The sequence below is a fragment of the Magnolia sinica genome, chromosome 1, assembly GCF_029962835.1.
Source record: "Magnolia sinica isolate HGM2019 chromosome 1, MsV1, whole genome shotgun sequence".
In the NCBI taxonomy this organism is placed as follows: Eukaryota; Viridiplantae; Streptophyta; class Magnoliopsida; order Magnoliales; family Magnoliaceae; genus Magnolia; species Magnolia sinica.
Window position 1 is genome coordinate 72,698,749 of NC_080573.1, and position 19,954 is coordinate 72,718,702.

Genomic DNA, 19,954 nt, shown 5'->3' on the forward strand with positions numbered 1-19,954 from the left:
GACGCCAATCAACCTTGAGAATCGCACGTTAGGGAATTCAATCGAGAGGTTTCGCACTCGAAACTTAATCGTCCTAAACTCATTGCAAACATGTGATGTTGTTCTCGGTTATTCCCAAGTTATGCTCTGATACCAACTTCTGTCACGCCCCAAACTCAGAAACCAGGCTCACAAAATTCCCGATCGCCTAATCCGGCGCTGATAGCCTCCGTAGAACCCCATTCTCGGCTCCCGGCACCCATTTACCAGGTTCCGATCCTGAGATCCTATAAGGAGGATTTCTAATATCAATTTAATTCATAATGAGCATAACCAAAAGCATAACCCATAAACAATAACCATAAGAACACCATCACAAAATCCACTATGATCAAAAACTTTTAAGTACAATGCATCTAAAGGGAATGCAAGATAATGCAAAAGATAGAAACTCTAAAAGCTCGTCTGCACGCTCCTGCTCTACTATGTTACGGCTGCATCCTGGCGTCACCTACACACATCAATCATGCATAAGCTTATAGAAAGCTTCGAGGGTGGTGTAAGTGTGTGCGCAATATAAGCATGCTTAGAATGCAAGGTCAGAGTAATGCGGAATCATGCTGATGAGTACATGAATGCAATCAGCCATACCAAGGCTATGCGATGCAAGATAAGAATGCTATCAGCCATAACATGGCCAAGTGATGCGAGATGCAACTCAAGCATGTCAATCCTCATCATATATCAGTACAGTTCTCATTCTGGATAATCACCGGGGTCTAGTACACTCCAAGTGGCACTGCCGCTCTCCTAGACGCATAGTCCAAATGAGCGTAAAAAACCTCACTATCCGCCTAGCCAATAGTCTGCCAATACCTATCCGGCATGTCGATAGCGGACTCATTCATGAGCTGGTCAAAATCAGCATAGAATTGCCCCCTACCCTCGAGTGAGTAAGGCCACACCCCTTTCCAACCGACTACGACACAGTGGGAGATGCGGCCTCCTGGTATTCAGCCCTCGTGCGCTCATATATCCACTCGGCCTCGACGTTGAAGTCATCCTCGGGTACCATCGGGTTTAGGGATTTTCACCCAGGGACATCTATGGCACCCCGATGCTTAGTAACAATATTTTCGGTATCCAATCCAGCTACCCACGATGTGTCTGTGGAAGCTATGGCCCTGATGTCGCTAGGGCATACAATAATCATAATCACACAAATGCAAGTACATGAATCATACTTTCAAACATGCAACAATCCTGCACATACCGAGCGCTCATGTAGGGCAACTCCACCTATCAGGGAGTCTATAAACAATCTACCCGAAGGCATGTGCAATGATCAGTCAATCCTCACATCAAGCATACATATTGTAAGTGTTATAGTTCATATCCCTGTCTGTTGTCAAATTAGTGATGACAAAATCACTGTTATGTTATATATAACTTGCTTAAGTGAAGCTTTTTCAAGGATCAACATTCATGAACAAGCTAAGCTCACAACAAGCAAAGCTCACAAGTACAAGGATCAATCTTGAATGAAAGAACTGCTCACAAGACAAGACGCTAGATCTTGAATGAAAGAACTGCTCACAAGACAAGACTCAAGCTGCAAGACTTCAAGAAGAGTTCAAGGCAGCTTGTACACTTTCAAGATTGAGCTACATCAAGGTTTGATCTACATCAAGACTTCAAGGCTCATACTTCAAGGTCTCTTGTTCCTAATGTTTCAATGTCCATACTTCATGGTTGAGGTTTGATTGACCATAGGTTGACCCTAGAAGTAGGTCATTTCGGATACATAAGTCGAATGTTTATTTTACATGTGATTGGTCTGTTCTTCGACTAGTCCTAGGCCTTCTTCGACTAGTCCTAGACTTGCTTCGACCAGTCTAAGAAATTCCTCGACCAGTCGTGAGTTTGTTACAAATTCTGGATAAAATCTGTTAGCCTTCGACTAGTCCAGGAATCTGTTCGACCAGTCGTAGGAACAGTGTCGACTGCTCTTCGACCAGTCGTACAATCTTCGACTCGAAGTCCAGCGAAGATTTTCAGGACCTACGACCAGTCGAAGGAAACCTACGACCAGTCGTAGGAGAGCTTCGACCAGTCGTAGAATGGTCAGAGCATATCCCGCCGGATTTTTCAAATATCTGTTGTTGCTTCGACTAGTCGAAGAGCACTCTAGACCAGTCGAAGACACGATCTGCTCACCTATAAATAGTGCACGAATCTCAGAAGAAATCATCGAATTAATTAAAGTATTCAAGCCAATCTTCGTCGAACTTCTGAGAGATAATTCTGTGCTCCATCTAAGCTAAGTGTGCTTATTTAATATTCTCTTTCCTTAGCTTTATTTAATTGATTTTGTTTCTGCTATTCCAATCTGATTTGATAAGAGGAATTGTTATTCCCTTTCTTTGGAATCAAAATCAATTAAGGCAAGCCCTATTTGGTTTAATTTAAAATCAATTAGAATTAGAACCATTGTAATCGAGTACTGGACATTGAACTTGGACATTCAATCATCTACTTTGATTTGGTTCTACCGGGCTGCTACAACGAAGGAGATATTCAGGTATTTTACATATTGTAAATTCCTTTCTATTATTTTGGTTTCTTTCAAGATTTGCCAGAAAAATCTTGTTATATTGGTTATCTGAGGAAAGCCAGGAAAACTCAAAAGTGGGGTTTTTTTAATTGTGTAAGCCCACATACAAAGACACAATTGTAAGGGTTTTGGGTGAACCTGGGAAAACCTATTTTTAGTGAACGCTAATATCCCCTGTGTGAGGATATTAGGAGTGGAGTAGCTTTTTGTGTAGCTGTTGTTTAACAGTTGGTGAACACACAGGCGAACCACTATAAACCCTTGTGTTTGATTGATCTATTCTTCTATTTTTTAATTATTCTTTTGTGGGATGTATGTATGGTGGTGAATGTTGTAATCATTTCATTCAAGCTTTATGAGAATGTTGTAATAGCTTAGAATTTATTTTCTGCTATTCCTTTATCGCTTGATTTTCAATTTCATTTGAAAGTTGTTCCAGCAAGGTTGCCCTGCCATTTTTATGGTGTATGGCTGTCCCTAGAACAATACATTTTTAATTACAAGTTATTTCAATTCAGTTTATATTTATTATTGTTTTCCTCTTCGGTTTGAGACTTGATACAAAGATCTTTCTAGGAATAAGGTTGTCCTACCATAAACTCTGTTTTTGGTGTAAGGTTGTCCTTAGAACAACGTTTGTATCAACCTCTCAAGATCTGAATTTTGAGGTTACTTTAATTTACTGCATTGTGATTTACTTTGGCTATCATTTTCTTTTTATTTCCGCTGTTATTAGTTTTATTTGGCATTGTCCTATTCACCCCCCCTCTAGGACATATAGCTTGGCCTTTTCACATATGATGCGTATGATCATGAATCAGGGATCTATACTAAGCATGTTATGTGGTGATGGGCTCTGATCAAAATGAAGAAGGGCCTAGACGGCCTACACATTACAGGTATGGGTTTATCAAAGGGCCCTAGGGAGAGTGACAGTGCGGACATTTAACCAACATCATCCTTGCAATGTGGACATCAAACCATCATTGCTCCCAAAGCATAGCCCGTTATAAGGGTCGACACATATACCATGGAGGAATCACACTACAATGAGCCTCATGTACGTCCTAATGGGCATCGACCCATGGGCCTCTAATACATTAAATGGCCTCATAACATAGGCCTTGTGTATGTATATATATATATATATATATATATATATATATATATATATATATATATATATATATATCAAGGTGGGCCTCAACAACGGTCCACAAATGCATCAAGGTGGGCCTCAACAACGGGCCACAAAAATGGGCCTCAGGTATATCGAATGGGTCACACCCAAATTATAAGTGGTGATAACGATTTCCACCATTAAAATTCCCAAGGCCCGCCATAACCTTTATTTCCCATCCAATCTAATCATAAGGTCCCAAGGAATTTCAATGGTAGCCGTTTAATCCCCACAGTACAGTGTGGTCCACATGATAATTAGATTTGTCTTATTTTTGCCTTAAGTCTTAAATTTATTTATTTTTAAAAAAATGATTGGACAGTTTGGATGCGACACATGCATCATGGTGGGTCCGATAGGAATCGATAGCATAGATCATACACATACCTCATGTTGGGGACCACACTGATGGGAAGTGTGGTGCACACACATAAGTGGGTCCAGTGTGGGGCCTACCATAATATTTATTTTCCACCCATTCCTGTTGATAAGGCCATGTAGACCTGGGCCCACCAAAATATTTATTTTTCCACCCAATCCTATTAATAAGGCCATGCAAACCTGGGCTCACCAGAATATTTATTTTTTTTCCACCCAATTTATGGATAAGGTCACACGGACCTGGACCCACCATAATGTTTATTTTCATCCAAACTGTTCACAAGGTCACTCAGACCTAGGGCCCACTGTACTGTTTATATGACATCCAAACTGTTCATTAAGTCACGTGGATTAGGGGGCCCACGGTGAAGTTTATTTTCCAGCCAACCTGTTGATAGGGTCACGTGGACCTAGGGTGGGACTGGGGCCCACCGTAATGTTTATTTGCCATGGGGCCCACGGTGATGTTTTCCTAACATCCAGTCCGTTGATGAGGTCACACGGACATGGATGAAGAGTAAAAACAAATATCATATCTGATTCAAAACTTTTGCAACCCAAAAGGGTTTCCAACAGCAGACGTTCAATCCAACTGTTGCCTACGACGTGGGCCACCTGAGATCCAAATACGACTGATTTTAGGGGTGGCCCATAGCTGGGAGGAGGGCCCACTAAATGCAAGGTATTGATGGTCAACACACATCATGGTGGGGCCCATGGCTGGGACCGTGGGTCCCTGCCAGGTCGTCCGTCCGCCGGGCGCAGGCAGCACCTGCGTGTGCTCTGACAGCAGCAGCATATCTGCTGCTGTATGTTTTTTTTATTTTTATGTTTTTCTGCGGTTTTTAGTTGGTAGGGCCCGCATCAGTAGGATCCACTCCAGCCATTGGTCCCTGTGGCTCGATACAAACTTATCGAGTCCAATATTGGATGGTTTTTTATGTACAGGAGCGTCAGGGAGTGTATCAATGGTAGGAACATTGTTTCCTATACAATGGCCTGCCAGGAAACCAGATTAAGTTCATTTTTCGGCTCAATGCCTAAAATGATCTGAGGAAGAGGATGGACGGCTTGGATTAAGTACCTGCATCAAGGTGGGGCCTACATGTGCGGCCCACCTCAAAAGCAAATATATATTTTTTTAGTACACACCCACGTTAGTGTACACACTCCATTTTAGCCACGCCCGTCCAGCGTCCAGGGACGCTGGACGGCATGGATAAACACATGCATTGTGGTGGGTCCCACATGGACATGGCCCACCAACTATATATATATGTATGTATGTATATTTATATATTAGCATAATATAAATATAATATATTGTATATATATATTTTTTTTTTTTGCAGGTGGGACTTCCCACCGGACGGTGGATTTTGCCTAAAATGTGGTGGGCCACACCATTGATGAATGGAGTGGATTTAACATGATTTGGTGGGGCCCACTTCATTCTAGGGAAAGGAAAGAGAGAGAGAGAGAGAAAGAGGGAGGGAGAGAGAGAGATACGGTGATAGAGAGGAGGGACCCTGCCACTATGGGCCCTCCATTGATACATCACATACATCGAAATGGGTCCCTCCAACAAGTGGGCCCTCAGATCATGAAATCAACGGTAGAAACTCAAAGATCACCCACCTCTAGGCCTCCTCCTTGCTCCCTTAGCCTTCTATGCTCCTTGCCTTCACTTTTAATGGTGGTTCATGGGATTTTGATGGTGTGGGTGAGAGATGAGAGGGTGGGCCACACTTGTGGTTATGGATGGGAGCTTGGACGTATGGAATTATCGCTTGAGAGAATGTTTGAGTAAATGAGAGAAAGAGAATATTAAGAGTGATGGATGGAGTGGTGGGTGTAAGGAAAAGTGATGGGAAAGTAAGATTGTGTTTGAAATTTGTGAAAAGAGGTATGGTTGTGGTTGAAAATGGGAAAAAGAGGAATGGTGTGGGGAGAGAGAGAGTGGACTTTTAAAAAGGTAGGGATGGATTGTTGTACTTTGGGTAAGGCTTGTACTTGACATTGATTGATGGGACATATCGTAGAGATTCCCTCGATAATCGCAACGCGCAGCGTTTCTTCAAAATGAACGCAGGCCCACATCTCCAGTCCTGGGTATTGGCTCGGTGCGCAAGTTGTGGCGTTAGAACCGCGGCGATGCCGCAGTCCCTAAGGTATAAGTTTCGGTTCGAGCCAACTTTGGTATGCCAGACTCGGCTTAGGATTGCGCACAATCGTCGAATATGGTGCGAAGGTTGTCGAAATTCGACCGGAAGGACCGCAGAAGCCAACGGAATGGTACGGACTAGGACACGGGTCTTACATTAACTGTACTTACGACATACCTAGTAATCACCTTGACAATTTTTAGGTGAGATTCCTTAAGATCTGATTGATATCTAGCACAGATTCCTACGCTGAATGTAATATCAGGTCGACTCACAGTTAAATATAACAGACTACCAATCATACTGCGATACAACCGAGGATTTATGCTCTTACCTGTTGCATCTTTAAAAAGCTTAAGAGTTGTACTCATAGGAGTATCAAAGTTCTTACCACTCTCAAAACCAAACTTCTTAACCAAGTTTAGAGCATACTTGGTTTGAGAAATGAAAATACCATCTTTAAGTTATTTCACTTGTAGACCTAGGAAGTAATTCAGTTCTCCCACCATGCTCATTTCGAACTTACATTTCATCAACTCTGCACACTCGGTAAACAGGTTAGAACATGTAAAGCCATAAATAATATCATCAACATATATCTGTATTATAAGTATGTGTTCATTATTTTTCTTAACAAACAGAGTTTTATCAACACTCCCCATAGCAAAGTTATGACTTAGTAAAAACTTAGTCAGTTTCTCGTACCATGCCCTAGGAAATTGTTTTAAACCATAGAGTGTTTTTTCAGGCAACACACATGATCAGTGTGTTTAGGGTCTTCAAACCCCTTTGGTTGTTATACATAAACTTCTTCATGTAAATCACCATTTAAGAAAGTACTCATGACATCCATTTGATAAATTTTAAACTTTTTGAAACATGCAATGTATAGGAATAATCTGATGGATTCAAGACGAGCTACTAGGGCAAAGGTTTCATCATAATTGATTCCTTTTATCTGTGTGTACCCTTGTACAACCACTCTTGCTTTGTTTCTTATTATATTCCCTAACTCATCAGATTTGTTTTTAAAGATCAACTTAGTTCCAATAATATGTTTATTATCAGGTCTAGGAACCAAATACCACACATCATTTCTAATGAATTGATTCAGTTCATCTTGCATGGCTACTATCCAGTTTTCATCAGTAAGTGCCTCTTTTAAATTGACCGGCTTAATTTGGAAAGTAAAACACACATAATTACATATGTTTTCTAATTGTTTTCGAGTACGCACACCAATGAGTGGGTTACGTAGTATTTGATCAGTAGGATGGTCTTTAACTGATCTAAGTTCAGTGTTAATTTAACTAAATGAGGAGTCAGGTTTGTCAATTATATTGACTTCATCATCTTCTAAACTTGTGATTGGTGTATTCAGGTGATCATCAATAACCACATTTATGGACTCCTGAATGACACCTGTTCTCTTATTGAGAACTCGATATGCTCTACTATTTAGAGCATACCCTAGGAAGATCCCATTGTCACTTTTACTGTCGAACATCCCTAAATTTTCACGGTCACGCAAAATATAACACTTACTACCAAAAACTCGAAAGTATTTAACTGTGGGCTTCTTGTTTAACCATAGTTCATAAGCTATTTTATCTTTTAATTTTCTAATATAAACACGGTTTATTATATAGCATGTAGTTTTACAGCTTTAACCCATAAATTTTTAGGTAATTTCATGCTATTCAACATTACATTAACCATTTCTTGAAGCACGCAATTTTTCTTTTCAACAACCCCATTTTGTTGAGGTGTCTTAGGTGTAGAAAACTCATGTGATATTCCGTGATCACTATAGAACTTCTCAAATTTGCTATTTTCAAACTCCGATCATGGTCACTTCAGATTTTAGAGATATTTGATTCCTTTTCAGTTTTAATACGCTTAATTATCATTTTTATTTCATCGAGAGTTTCAAACTTTCTCTCATGAAAGTTACCCATGTATATCTGGTAAAGTCATCCACATTTACCAGAAAGTATTTCTTTCCACCTCAACTCCCCGTCCTAGTTGGTCCAACAAGATCCATGTGGAGGAGTTCAAGGGGTTTAGATGTGGCAAAGGAGTTCACTTTCTTATGACTACTCCTTGTTTGTTTCCCGATTTAACATTCACCACAAATTTTGTCCATTTTCTTCAATTTGGGAAGACCTCTTATTAGATCGGTCTTGCTCAATCTAGATAAATTCCGGTAGTTTACATGTCCAAGGCATTCGTGCCATAATTCGGTCTCATTGGTTTGAACCATGTAACAAGATAATTTAGACGAGGTAGAATCACTTACAATATAGCAATTCTCAGATGTTCTTCAACCATTCAATATCACACAACCTTTCTCATTTGAGATCCCGCATCCTTGATTAGTGAATTTGACATTATACTTATTATTGCAGATTTGAGAAATGCTCAAAAGATTGTGCTTGAGACCTTCTACGAATAAAACATTTTCAAAAGGAGGAAGATTGAAAAGTTGAACCGTACCTTGGCCAATAATTTTGTGGTTGCTTCCATCACCAAATGTGACTGAACCGTCAGTCATTTCTTTGTAGTTGGTGAACAAATCTCTGTCACTTGTCATGTGTCTAGAGCAAGCACTGTCTAGGTTCCACTTTAATTGACTTGAAGCCTTGAAGGCAGTGTGGGCAACCAAACATGTAACCTTAAGGACCCATTTCATTATCATTTTGGGTTTTAGAGCACTATTGGTTTTCCTTCGTTTGTAATTGTTATCAACTCTCACATTCGAGTTAAATTTCAGAAGCTCCTTGAGTAAGTCCACAATCTTCTCAGCTAAGGGGTTATAATTTTGATTTCTAAGATTGATATGGTTGACATTAGGTTTGGTAGCTTGAAAAGTTTTAGGATTTTTAAAACCGTTTTGATTTAAGCTTTTCCCCTTTGAGTTGGAGGACTCTCCTTTAACAAATTTAAGAGATATATTCTTATTTTTCAGAGGCAAGTTTTTATCATAGCCCAAACCCAATCTATCTCCACATTTTCTTGATACGGTTAGTAACTTTTCAAGTTTAGGGTCTCCCTAAGCATACCTCCAAGTATCCTTTGAACTCAAGAGGGAGGAGACTTCCAATTTTAGTTTCTCATTTTCTGACTTTAGGTTTTCAAGTTGATATGTTTTGAAATCTAAATCACATTTAATTTTTTCAAAAGAATCAAAAATATGTTACTTTTCCAAAACTAAGTTTTCAAAGTCCTCTTTTAATTTTAGAAACTTTTCTTTTTGAAGTTTAAGTTTGACAGCAATCTTACAACTCTCCCTGTATAGGGCATTGTAGGCATCCTGAAGATCATCTTTGTTTTCAGGGTCACTCCTCAGATTTTCATATTCAGATGTATCACAACTATCTATGGAAGTGACTTTAGCTAGAGTCATTAAGGACTTGACCTCACTAGTAGATTCGGGTTCTGAATCATCTGACTCAAAAGAGGCTTCAGATCAGGATGATTCATCGCATGTGGCCAACATGCCTTTCTTCTTTGGTTTGTCCCTTTTTGGACACTTATTTGCCAGATGCCCATATTCATGGCAGTTGAAGCATTGGCTATCTTTTAATGATTTTTAATTTTTAGTTTTACCCTTTTTCTTCTCAGAGGGTTTTTGAAAATCAACTCTCTTTTTACTTTTAAAAAACTTATAAAACTTCTTAGCTAATAAGGCCATACCATCCTCTGAGTTTTCACAATCAGAATTATTACTATTATCTTGAGAAATACATTTAGATGATTTAAGGGCTATAGACTTACCTTTTGGAGCTTTGAAATTCAACTCGTAGGTTTGTAGAGAACCAACAAGCTCTTCCACCCTCATATTATCCGTGTCTCTCAGTCCTGAAAGGCTGTCACCTTGGAATTGAATCTCTCAGGAAGTAATCGTAGTATCTTTGCACAAACTTTGCTTACTAGGATGTTATCTCTAAGACCCCACATTAAGTTGACTATGTCATTTAATTTTATATAGAAGTCCATGAATGATTCACTTTCTTCCATACGTATTTCCTCAAACCTAGTGGTGAGGATCTAACGTTTTGACTTTTTACAATAGTCGAACCCTCGTGTGTCATTTCTAAGATATCTCAGGCTTGTTTTGCAGTATCACAAGATATAATTCTTTTAAACTCATCTGGTGATAGTGCACAAGTGATTGCATTTAAAGCTTTGGCAATGGCACTGCTCTCATTTTTCTAAAGAGTAATCCACATATAAAACAGACTTAGTTACATCGGTGCCTAGAACTTCAGACGTAGGTGGGTTCCATCTAGTCATTGTGGCTTACCACACACTTTCATCGATGGACCTCAAAAAGATCCTCATCCTGGCTTTCGGATAGGCATAATTGGAGCCATTAAATGGTAGTGGCCTAGTGATAGAGAGGCTATCAAAATTTGACATATTAGGAGCTCGAGATCGCTTAGCTCAGGAAATTAATCCAATGGAATGACCTATTAGGCTCTGATACCACTTGAAAAGGGTGAGCTCCAAGTCCTAGAGGGGGGGTGAATAGGACTATGCCCAATAAAAAATAAAATGTGAAAAGTAAACTCAAATTGCAAAAATCTAAAGCAACCTCAAATGCACAAGTATTAAGAGGTTGAAACAAACGTTGTTCTAAGGACAACATTACACTAAAAATCAATGGCTTATGGTAAGACAACCTGATTTCTAGAACTTCGGTAAGTATCAAAAACTCAAACCAATATAGAGGCAAAAGAAATAAATCTGACTATTACAACAATCACCATAATTGCATAAAATATATACAAGAATTCACACACATAACTAGATACAATCATCCACCGCAACTCCAAGAATTATAGTGGTTCAGTGTATACACCAACTATTCGTAAACAGCCACACCTACTCCACTCCCAATAACCACAACCTACGTGGTATTGGCTTTCACTAAGAAAGAAGGTTTTCCAAGGTTCACCTTAAAACCTTTATAGATGTGTTTTTCAATAGGCTTACACAATAAATAAAAAAAACCCCCACATACTGAGATTTTCCTGGCTGATCTCAATCGAAACCACAAAAAGAGATTTTCCTAGCTGAATCTCTTAAACCAAAATACAGAAAATTGAAATCAATACTTATCTGAAGAATAATCTTCGATGTAGCTGGTAGAACTACTTCTTTGTAGATGAAGATGTTCAATGTTCAATCTCACAAATGAAGGGGTTCTAGGTATAGATGTATTTTAAATTAAATCCAACCTTAGGCTACTTGGATTCAATTTCTTGGATCTCTCAAAGGATTAAAACAAAATCCCTTTATATCAAATAAAATGGAATCAGAAGAGATTAAGAAATTAAGAAACGAAAAAGCTATTTAAAATGATTATGACTACCTTACAATAGCTTCATAATAGTGGGGACTAATCTCTTAGAGTGGTGGCTTGAATTGGCTTGAAATGAATGAAAGATCTGAGAAATGTCCTCTATTTACAGGTTGTAATTCGGTTCCCTCAACTAGTCTAGGGTTCGGCTCGACTAGTCCTGGTAGAACCAATTTTCAAATTTTCTTGCACGATCAAATAAAATAGACTCTCGACTGGTCGAGTGGCTCACTCAACTAGTTGAGTGGCCGGCTCGACTGGTCAAGCACAGCACTCAACTGGTCGAGTAGGCAAAATTTGCATTGCTGGAGTTCGAGTCCAGCCCTTCTCGACTGGTCGATCCAGTCTCCACGACCGATCGAGTAGGGTACTCAACTGGTCATAGACCTAACAACCTTATCCAATTTTTTAGTAAAATCCTGGACTGGTCGAGAAAAACCCTGGACTGGTCAAGCCAGTACCTGGACTAGTCGAACACTGACCCGGACTAGTCGAAGCAAAGCCTAAAATAAGTACTATGACCCAAATTAAATATGCAATGTTAATGATCTAATCCTAAGGTCTTTCTAGGGTCATGTATACCTTAAATGTGAGTATTGAAATTGAAACATCGGTCGCTTCGATAGATATGTTACTTTAAAGCACATGAAGCATACCTCGTATACTTGAACTTGTGTCTCAAACTTATGTCCTGAACATGTGTCTTGGGACTTAAGCTTGAGAAAGTGTACTTGAGCTTGAACTTAAACTTAAGCTTAAACTTGAGCTTGATCTTGAGCTTGAGCTTGAGCTAGTGCATTTAGACTTGAGTACTTGGACTTGGTGAACTTGAACTTGTTCTCATAGTTGAACATGAATGCTTGAAGTAATTGTAGAACACTTAATGTTGATGTAGATAACACAAAGCTCATCTTCGAATGAAGGTGAACTTTTCATCTATTTGAACTTGAAGGTGAACTATCCATCTATCAAAACAAGTCAATTACTCCGAAGTGTTTTGGCACAACAAAATTTGACAATACAGGGTGCTAGATTTACCACATAGCACTTATAGGGTTGGGATGGAAACGTCCCTTTCTCCCCAATTGATAAGTGTGACTCAATCCTTTGAATCGACGATGCAAACATTTCCATTGTTGTTTTGAGATCCTAAAATGCTTACACCGTATTTTGGTTGAATAGCTCTTTGTTTTGCATGAATTTTTGAACCATGTCTGAAATTACGGTTTAGATTGCTGTAGTAGAAGTATGGAATAGTCCAAGAGTCCTAAAGGGGGGGTGAATAAGACTTTTCAATGATTATACCAATTTAAAATTTTATTGCCTAACTTAAACTGATTTACAATTAAACAAAGCAAGGCAATGTAACTTTAGAAGCTTCTAAGCCAATAGAGGGTCCAATCACATAAGCTACTCAAGATATACAAATAAAGCAACTAGCCTATAACATTATGAACCTATGTGTGGAATGTGCTACCTATCAATCTTAAGCATTCATCTAATCATGCATAAATAATCAATCGTTCAAACTTATATAATCATGATTAAATAGATGCATAAATGATAATTCCAAACACAGGGATGTATAGTGGTTCGGCTATGTGCTTACTCCACTCCCGACAACCGCACTCTCTCCTAGAGTGTTACGGATTTCACTATAATTGGTTTTAAATTAGGTTCACCATAAACCTTTATAGCCCTACATAAAGGACTCTACAATTTATGTTATACACACGAGCAAAGGTCCTACACTAAGAACCTACGTTTAGGCCCTACGACCAAAGTCCCACACTAGGCACCTAGACACACGGGCCAAGGTCCTACATAAGACACCTAATCAAGTTGTGAATAGCAAACTCTTAGCCTTAATCATACACGAGGATAAAGAATAACTTATGGACTCTTAACAATGACACTTACTTGTCGAAATGAGTCCTCTTTTGTAGCTTGTCTTGGGTTGCTCGATCTTCGCTCTCTCATGCTTGAATCAGCTCCTCGATGCTCCCCCAATCACAATGATGTGGTTTTCCTGTTGTTTTAGATTCACGATCAAGTACCTTATATATGATGTTCCTATTAAGGTAACCAAGGTAATGGGAGTGGGTTGAATCTCCTATCAAAGGTTATGAATGGATTCCCTAAGAAATTCAACTAATGGATGCTCTAAAGTATCATGGACACTGAGGATTTGCCAATGGGTTTAGTCTCGATACTCTATAACAGGCTAGAGATCATGTTTTCCATAATAGGAGCTTTGAATGCTCATTGAAGTGAGAAATCACAATGAAGGAACATGAATCTCGTGTGGATAGAGTCTAGGATGAGTGAGATAAGCTTGGGATACACTAGAGACTTTGAAATGCCTAAATCCACACATTCCATAAAGTTTTAGATTTTATATTTATAAAGAAAAAGTTCCAATGGATCTATAACGGCTACTTTTCGGTTCTACCGAGTGAACCTTCGGTGGCACCGAACTGTAGTCAGTAGCACCGAAATATCTCTCGGTGGTACCAAATTAGATCCTGAAGTCACTAAATGAATTTTGTTACTTTCGGTGGCACCGAATAATATTCATTTGTAAGAGTCGGTGGGACCGAAAGTCCAGACAGTGGTATCGAATTAATTTCGAAAGTTGCTAGACTATTTTGGGCACTTTCGATGGCATTCTCCAACCGAATGTGAGACAGTTTTTCCTGTTTGAACTTTTGTCCAGCAATTCATTCAACAACTTTGAACTTTCTAAAGCCAACATTAGAATGATGGAAAATATAGACTTAGAATGAATTGAATAAATGATCTAGTGGGTTTTCCTATTATGGATCAAGGTCATCTATAGGTAAGGTCAAGATCATAGAAGCTTCTTTATACTTTGAACTTATAGCTTGTGCTTCTGCTCCAATTGCATCACCGGTCTTCATTTGCCAAGGACTCATCCTACTACTTGACACAACTAGTCATGTGATTGACAAACATGTGTGCAAGGTGAGTGCACTAACAATATCTTGAGGCCTCTCTTGATTTAAGAATTGCATAAGGGCCTCTTGTGGGTTAGCCGTTTTTCCATTCCTCCAACTGAAATTTGGGTGGTTCCTTGAGCTGAAGTTGTATATATTCGAGGTGGGTCCTTTGAAATGTCTTTGGTAATTATTCACGACATTTGATTGCTCGTTCAATATCTCTTAAAGAGCCAGAATAGTGGGACAATTTTCAGTTGTATGTATGTTACAAGCACAAATACCACAAACAACTTCTACAGCCTTATCGAATTGGATAAGTTCTGCCTTCTTAAGTTTAATGGCCTCGACTTTCCTTGTGAGATTGGCCACCCTTACACTCATATCATCTTCTTCTTTTAAAACATAAATTTATCCCCTTTCCTTTGATTGAGTAGGCATAGAAGTTGTGGGTCTTGGGGAGGTATCCCATGATTGCGCGTTTTCAACAAGTTTATCAAAATAATCCCACACATCATTGGCTTCCTTGTTAATGAATTCCCCATTACATATCATCTCCATAAATTGGCGCATGGGCAAAGTCAATCCATCATAAAAAAGCTTGTTACCCGCCACGTTTCGTAGCCATGTTTTGGAAATGAATTTATGAGATCCTTATATTGTTCCCAACATTAGAAGAAGATCTCACCCTATTTTTGCGTGATGATTTTAAGGTACTTGTTTTATGGTACGAAAAGAACTTTTTAAGGAACTCCATTGCCAACTCAGCCCATGTGCCAATGGACCGTGGTCTTCAGGAATGCAGCCACGACTTAGCCTTTTCTTTCAAGAGAAAGGGAATAACTTCAGTCTTATTGTGTCCTCGGACACATTAGGAAAGTACAATGTGGCTACTATCTCGTAGAACTCTTTCATGTGCAAGTATGGACTTTCAGATTCTAGTCCATAAAACTTAGGAAGGAGTTGAATTACTCCCGGTTTAACATCCACGGTTCCTACATTCAATGAGAATATCACGCGGGAAGGTGTACTCACCCCCGCCTGTTGTAAATAATCTCATAGAGTATGAGGCGGGGTGCATGATGCCCCTCATTCTCATCTTAGACTTCCTCAACTAGGTGTTGAAGTTGATTTGTAAGCCATAACTTCTATTGACTCAGAGGATCTCAAGTGGCTTCTAATTCAATGATGGATAGGCAACCCTTCAACTAATCCTCCTTCACTCAAGAAACGGAAAGTGTTATCATGAACCCACTTGGGCATGAAACACTCATAGCCCTCAAATTCCAAACCAACTAAAACCTATGAAAACTAAAAACTAAAAACTACAACAAATAAGAAATCTAAAAATAAGAAATAGTTGAAGAGAAGTTATCGGATCGAAGTTGATATGTTACGATTCTACAAAACAGAAAACAAAGTTAGTTCTAAAAATAAATTCAAAAAATCCTAACCTATGAACAAAACCTTAACCCTAATCCTAAACTAATTCCAATACTAATTTATCTCAAAAGAACGTAGATGTAGTCCCTGACAACAGCGCCAAAAACTTGTTCACAACCCCAAGTGCAGGGTCGTGATGTAGTAATAACTTGGTGAGACCGAGGTCGAATCCACAGGGACTATACTTGTACGTATTCTGAAAGTAAGTAGAACTAGAACTAGAATCAGAACTAAAACTAAAATTTGGAATAGTTGGGAATAATTATGAAAGAATTATCAATTAAAATAGGAACTAGAGCGCTAAGGATCCACTTGTAACTATTAAAATACTGTAAGTGCTATAGTTTATATCCCTGTCTGTTGTCAAATTTGTGGTGCCAAAATCACTGTTATGTTATATATAACTTGCATAAGTGAAGCTCTCTCAAGGATCAACATTCATGATCAAGCTAAGCTCACAAGACAAGACTCAAGCTGAAGAGTACAAGGCAGTTGGTAAAGAACTCAAGACCCTTTCAAGATTGAGCTACATAAAGATTTCAAGATTGATCTACATCAAGACTTCAAGGCTCATACTTCAAGGTCACTTGTTCCTAATGTTTCAATGTCCATACTTCATGATTGAGGTTTGACTGACCATAGGTTGACCTTAGAAGTAGGTCATTTCGGATACATAAACCGAATGTTTATTTTACATGTGATTGGCCTGTTCTTCGACTAGTCCTAGAGTTGCTTCGATCAGTCTAAGAAATTCCTCGATCAGTCGTGAGTTTGTTACAAATTCTGGATGAAATCTGTTAGGCTTCGACTAGTCCAGGAATCTGTTCGACCAGTCGTAGGAACAGTGTCGACTGCATCTACGACCAGTCGAACATCTTCGACTCGAATTCCAGCGAAGCTTTTTAAGACCTACGACCAGTCGAAGGAGAGCTACGACCAGTCGTAGGTGACCTACGACCAGTCGTAGGAGACCTTCGACCAGTCGTAGAACGGTCAGAGCATATCCCGCCGGATTTTTCAAATATCTGTTGTTGCTTCGACTAGTCGAAGAGCTCCCTAGACCAGTCGAAGACCCGATCTTCTCACTTATAAATAGTGCACAAATCTCAGAAGAAATCATCGATTTAATTAATTCATTCAAGCCAATCTTCGTCGAACTTCTGAGAGATAATTCTGTGCTCCATCTAAGCTAAGTGTGCTTATTTAATATTCTCTTTCCTTAGCTTTATTTTAATTGATTTTGTTTCTGCTATTCCAATCTGATTTGATAAGAGGAATTATTATTCCCTTTCTTTGAAATCAAAATCAATTAAGGCAAGCCCTATTTGGTTTAATTTAAAATCTATTAGAATTAGAACCATTGTAATCGAGTACTGGACACTGAACTTGGACATTCAATCATCTACTTTGATTTGGTTCTACCGGGCTGCTACAACGAAGGAGATAATCAGGTATTTTACATTTAATTGTAAATCCCTTTCTATTTTGGTTTCTTTCAAGATTTGCCAGAAAAATCTTGTTGTATTGGTTTTCTGAGGAGAGCCAGGAAAACTCAGAAGTGGGGTTTTTTTAATTGTGTAAGCCCACATACAAAGACACAATTGTAAAGGTTTTGGGTGAACCTGGAAAAACCTATTTTTAGTGAACACTAATATCCCCTGTGTGAGGATATTAGGAGTGGAGTAGCATTTTGTGTGGCTATTGTATAACAGTTGGTGAACACACAGGTGAACCACTATAAACCCTTGTGTTGTGGTTGATTGATTTATTCTTCTAATCTTTAATTAATTTTTGTGGGATGTATGTATGGTGGTGAATGTTGTAATTATTTAATTCAAGCTTTGTGAGAATGTTGTAATAGCTTAGAATTTATTTTCTGCTATTCCTTTATCAGTTTGATTTTCAATTTCTTTTGAAAGTTGTTCCAACAAGGTTGCCCTACCATTTTTATGGTGTATGGCTGTCCCTAGAACAATACATTTTTAATTACAATTTATTTAGTTTGTATTTAATTCTGTATTCCTCTTCAATTTGAGTTTTGATACAAAGATCTTTCTAGAAATAAGGTTGTCCTACCATAAACTCTGGTTTTTGGTGTAAGGTTGTCCTTAGAACAACGTTTGTATCAACCTCTCAAGATCTGAATTTTGAGGTTATTTTAATTTACTGCTTTGTGATTTACTTTGGCTATCATTTTCTTTTTATTTCCGCTGTTATTAGTTTTATTTAGCATTGTCCTATTCACCCCCCCTCTAGGACATATAGCTTGGCCTTTTCAAGTGGTATCAAAGCCAAGTTGCTCTTTTTTAATTCTTGGATTTAATTCCTGAGCTAACGATTTAAGCTATTTAAGATGTCAAATTTTGATAGCCTTTCAGTCACAAGGCCTCCACCCTTTAATGGCTCCAACTATGCCTATTGGAAAGCCAGAATGAGGATTTTCCTCAAATCAATGGATGAAAATGTGTGGCAAGCCACAGTGACTGAATGGAATCCTCCTATCATGGAAGTTACTGGGGTTGACGGTTCAAAATCTATGAAAGTCATATCATATTACCAATAGACCACTCTTCAGAAAAGTGAGAGTAGTGCAAATGTTAAAGCACTAAATGCAATTACTTGCGCACTATCGCTAGATGAGTTCAAAAGAATCACTTCCTGTGATACTGCAAAGCAAGCTTGGGATATATTAGAAATGACACACGAGGGTACTACAATTGTCAAAAAATCTAAAGTCCAACTCCTCACAACCAGATTTGAAGAAATTGATATGGAGGAAAATGAAATGTTTATGGACTTTTACACTAGATTGAATGACATTGTAAACTCAATGTGGGGTCTTGGCGATAAAATCCCAGAAAGTAAAGTGTGTGCAAAAATACTACGCTCACTTCCTGAACGGTTCAATTCTAAAGTAACCGCGATCCAGGAACTTCATGATACGGATAATATGAGGGTAGAAGAACTAGTTGGTTCTCTACAAACCTACGAGTTAAACTTTAAAGCTCCTAAAGGTAAATCTATCGTACTAAAATCTTCTAAATGTAATTCAGAAGAAAATTCTGATTCAGAAGATAATATGGCTCTTTTAGCTAAGAAATTTTACAAGATTTTCAAAAGCAAGAAAAGGGTTGATTTTCAAAAATCAAATGATAAAAAGAAGTTTAGACCCAAATCTCAAAAATCTTTGAAAGATAGTCAATGTTACAACTGTCAAGAATATGGGCACTTAGCAAATAGATGTCCTAAAAGGGACAAACCCAAGAAGAAGGGTATGTTGGCTACATGGGGTGAATCATCTGATTCTGAAGGTTCTTCTGAATCAGAAGATTCTGAAACTGAGTCGGGTAATGAGGTTAAAGCTCTTATGACTCTAGCCAAATTCACATTTTCAGATAATGACTCTACAAGTGAAGAAAATCTGAATAGTGAATGTGAAAATGAAGATGATCTTCAAGACGCTTACAATGCCCTATATAAGGAAAGTTGTAAAATTGCTGTCAAACTTAAACTTCAAAAAGAAAAGTTTTCTAAACTCAAAAATTGTTTTGAATCACTTGTCTTAGAAAAATCACAAATTTCAGATTGTTTTGAAAAATCAAAATGCGATTTGGAATTCAAAAACTCCCTAATTATTGATTTAAAATCTGAAATTGAGAAACTTAAAACTGAAGTATCTTCTCTTCTGAGTTTAAAGGACACATGGAAATATGCCCAAGGTGATCCAAAGTTAGAGAAACTTTTATCCGGATCAAGAAAATGTGGCGATCGATCCAGGTTGGGCTATGATAAAAATCTACCTCCTAAACAAAAGTATACTCCTCCTATGTTTGTTAAAGGAGAGTCCTCAAACTCAAAAGGGAAAAGTAC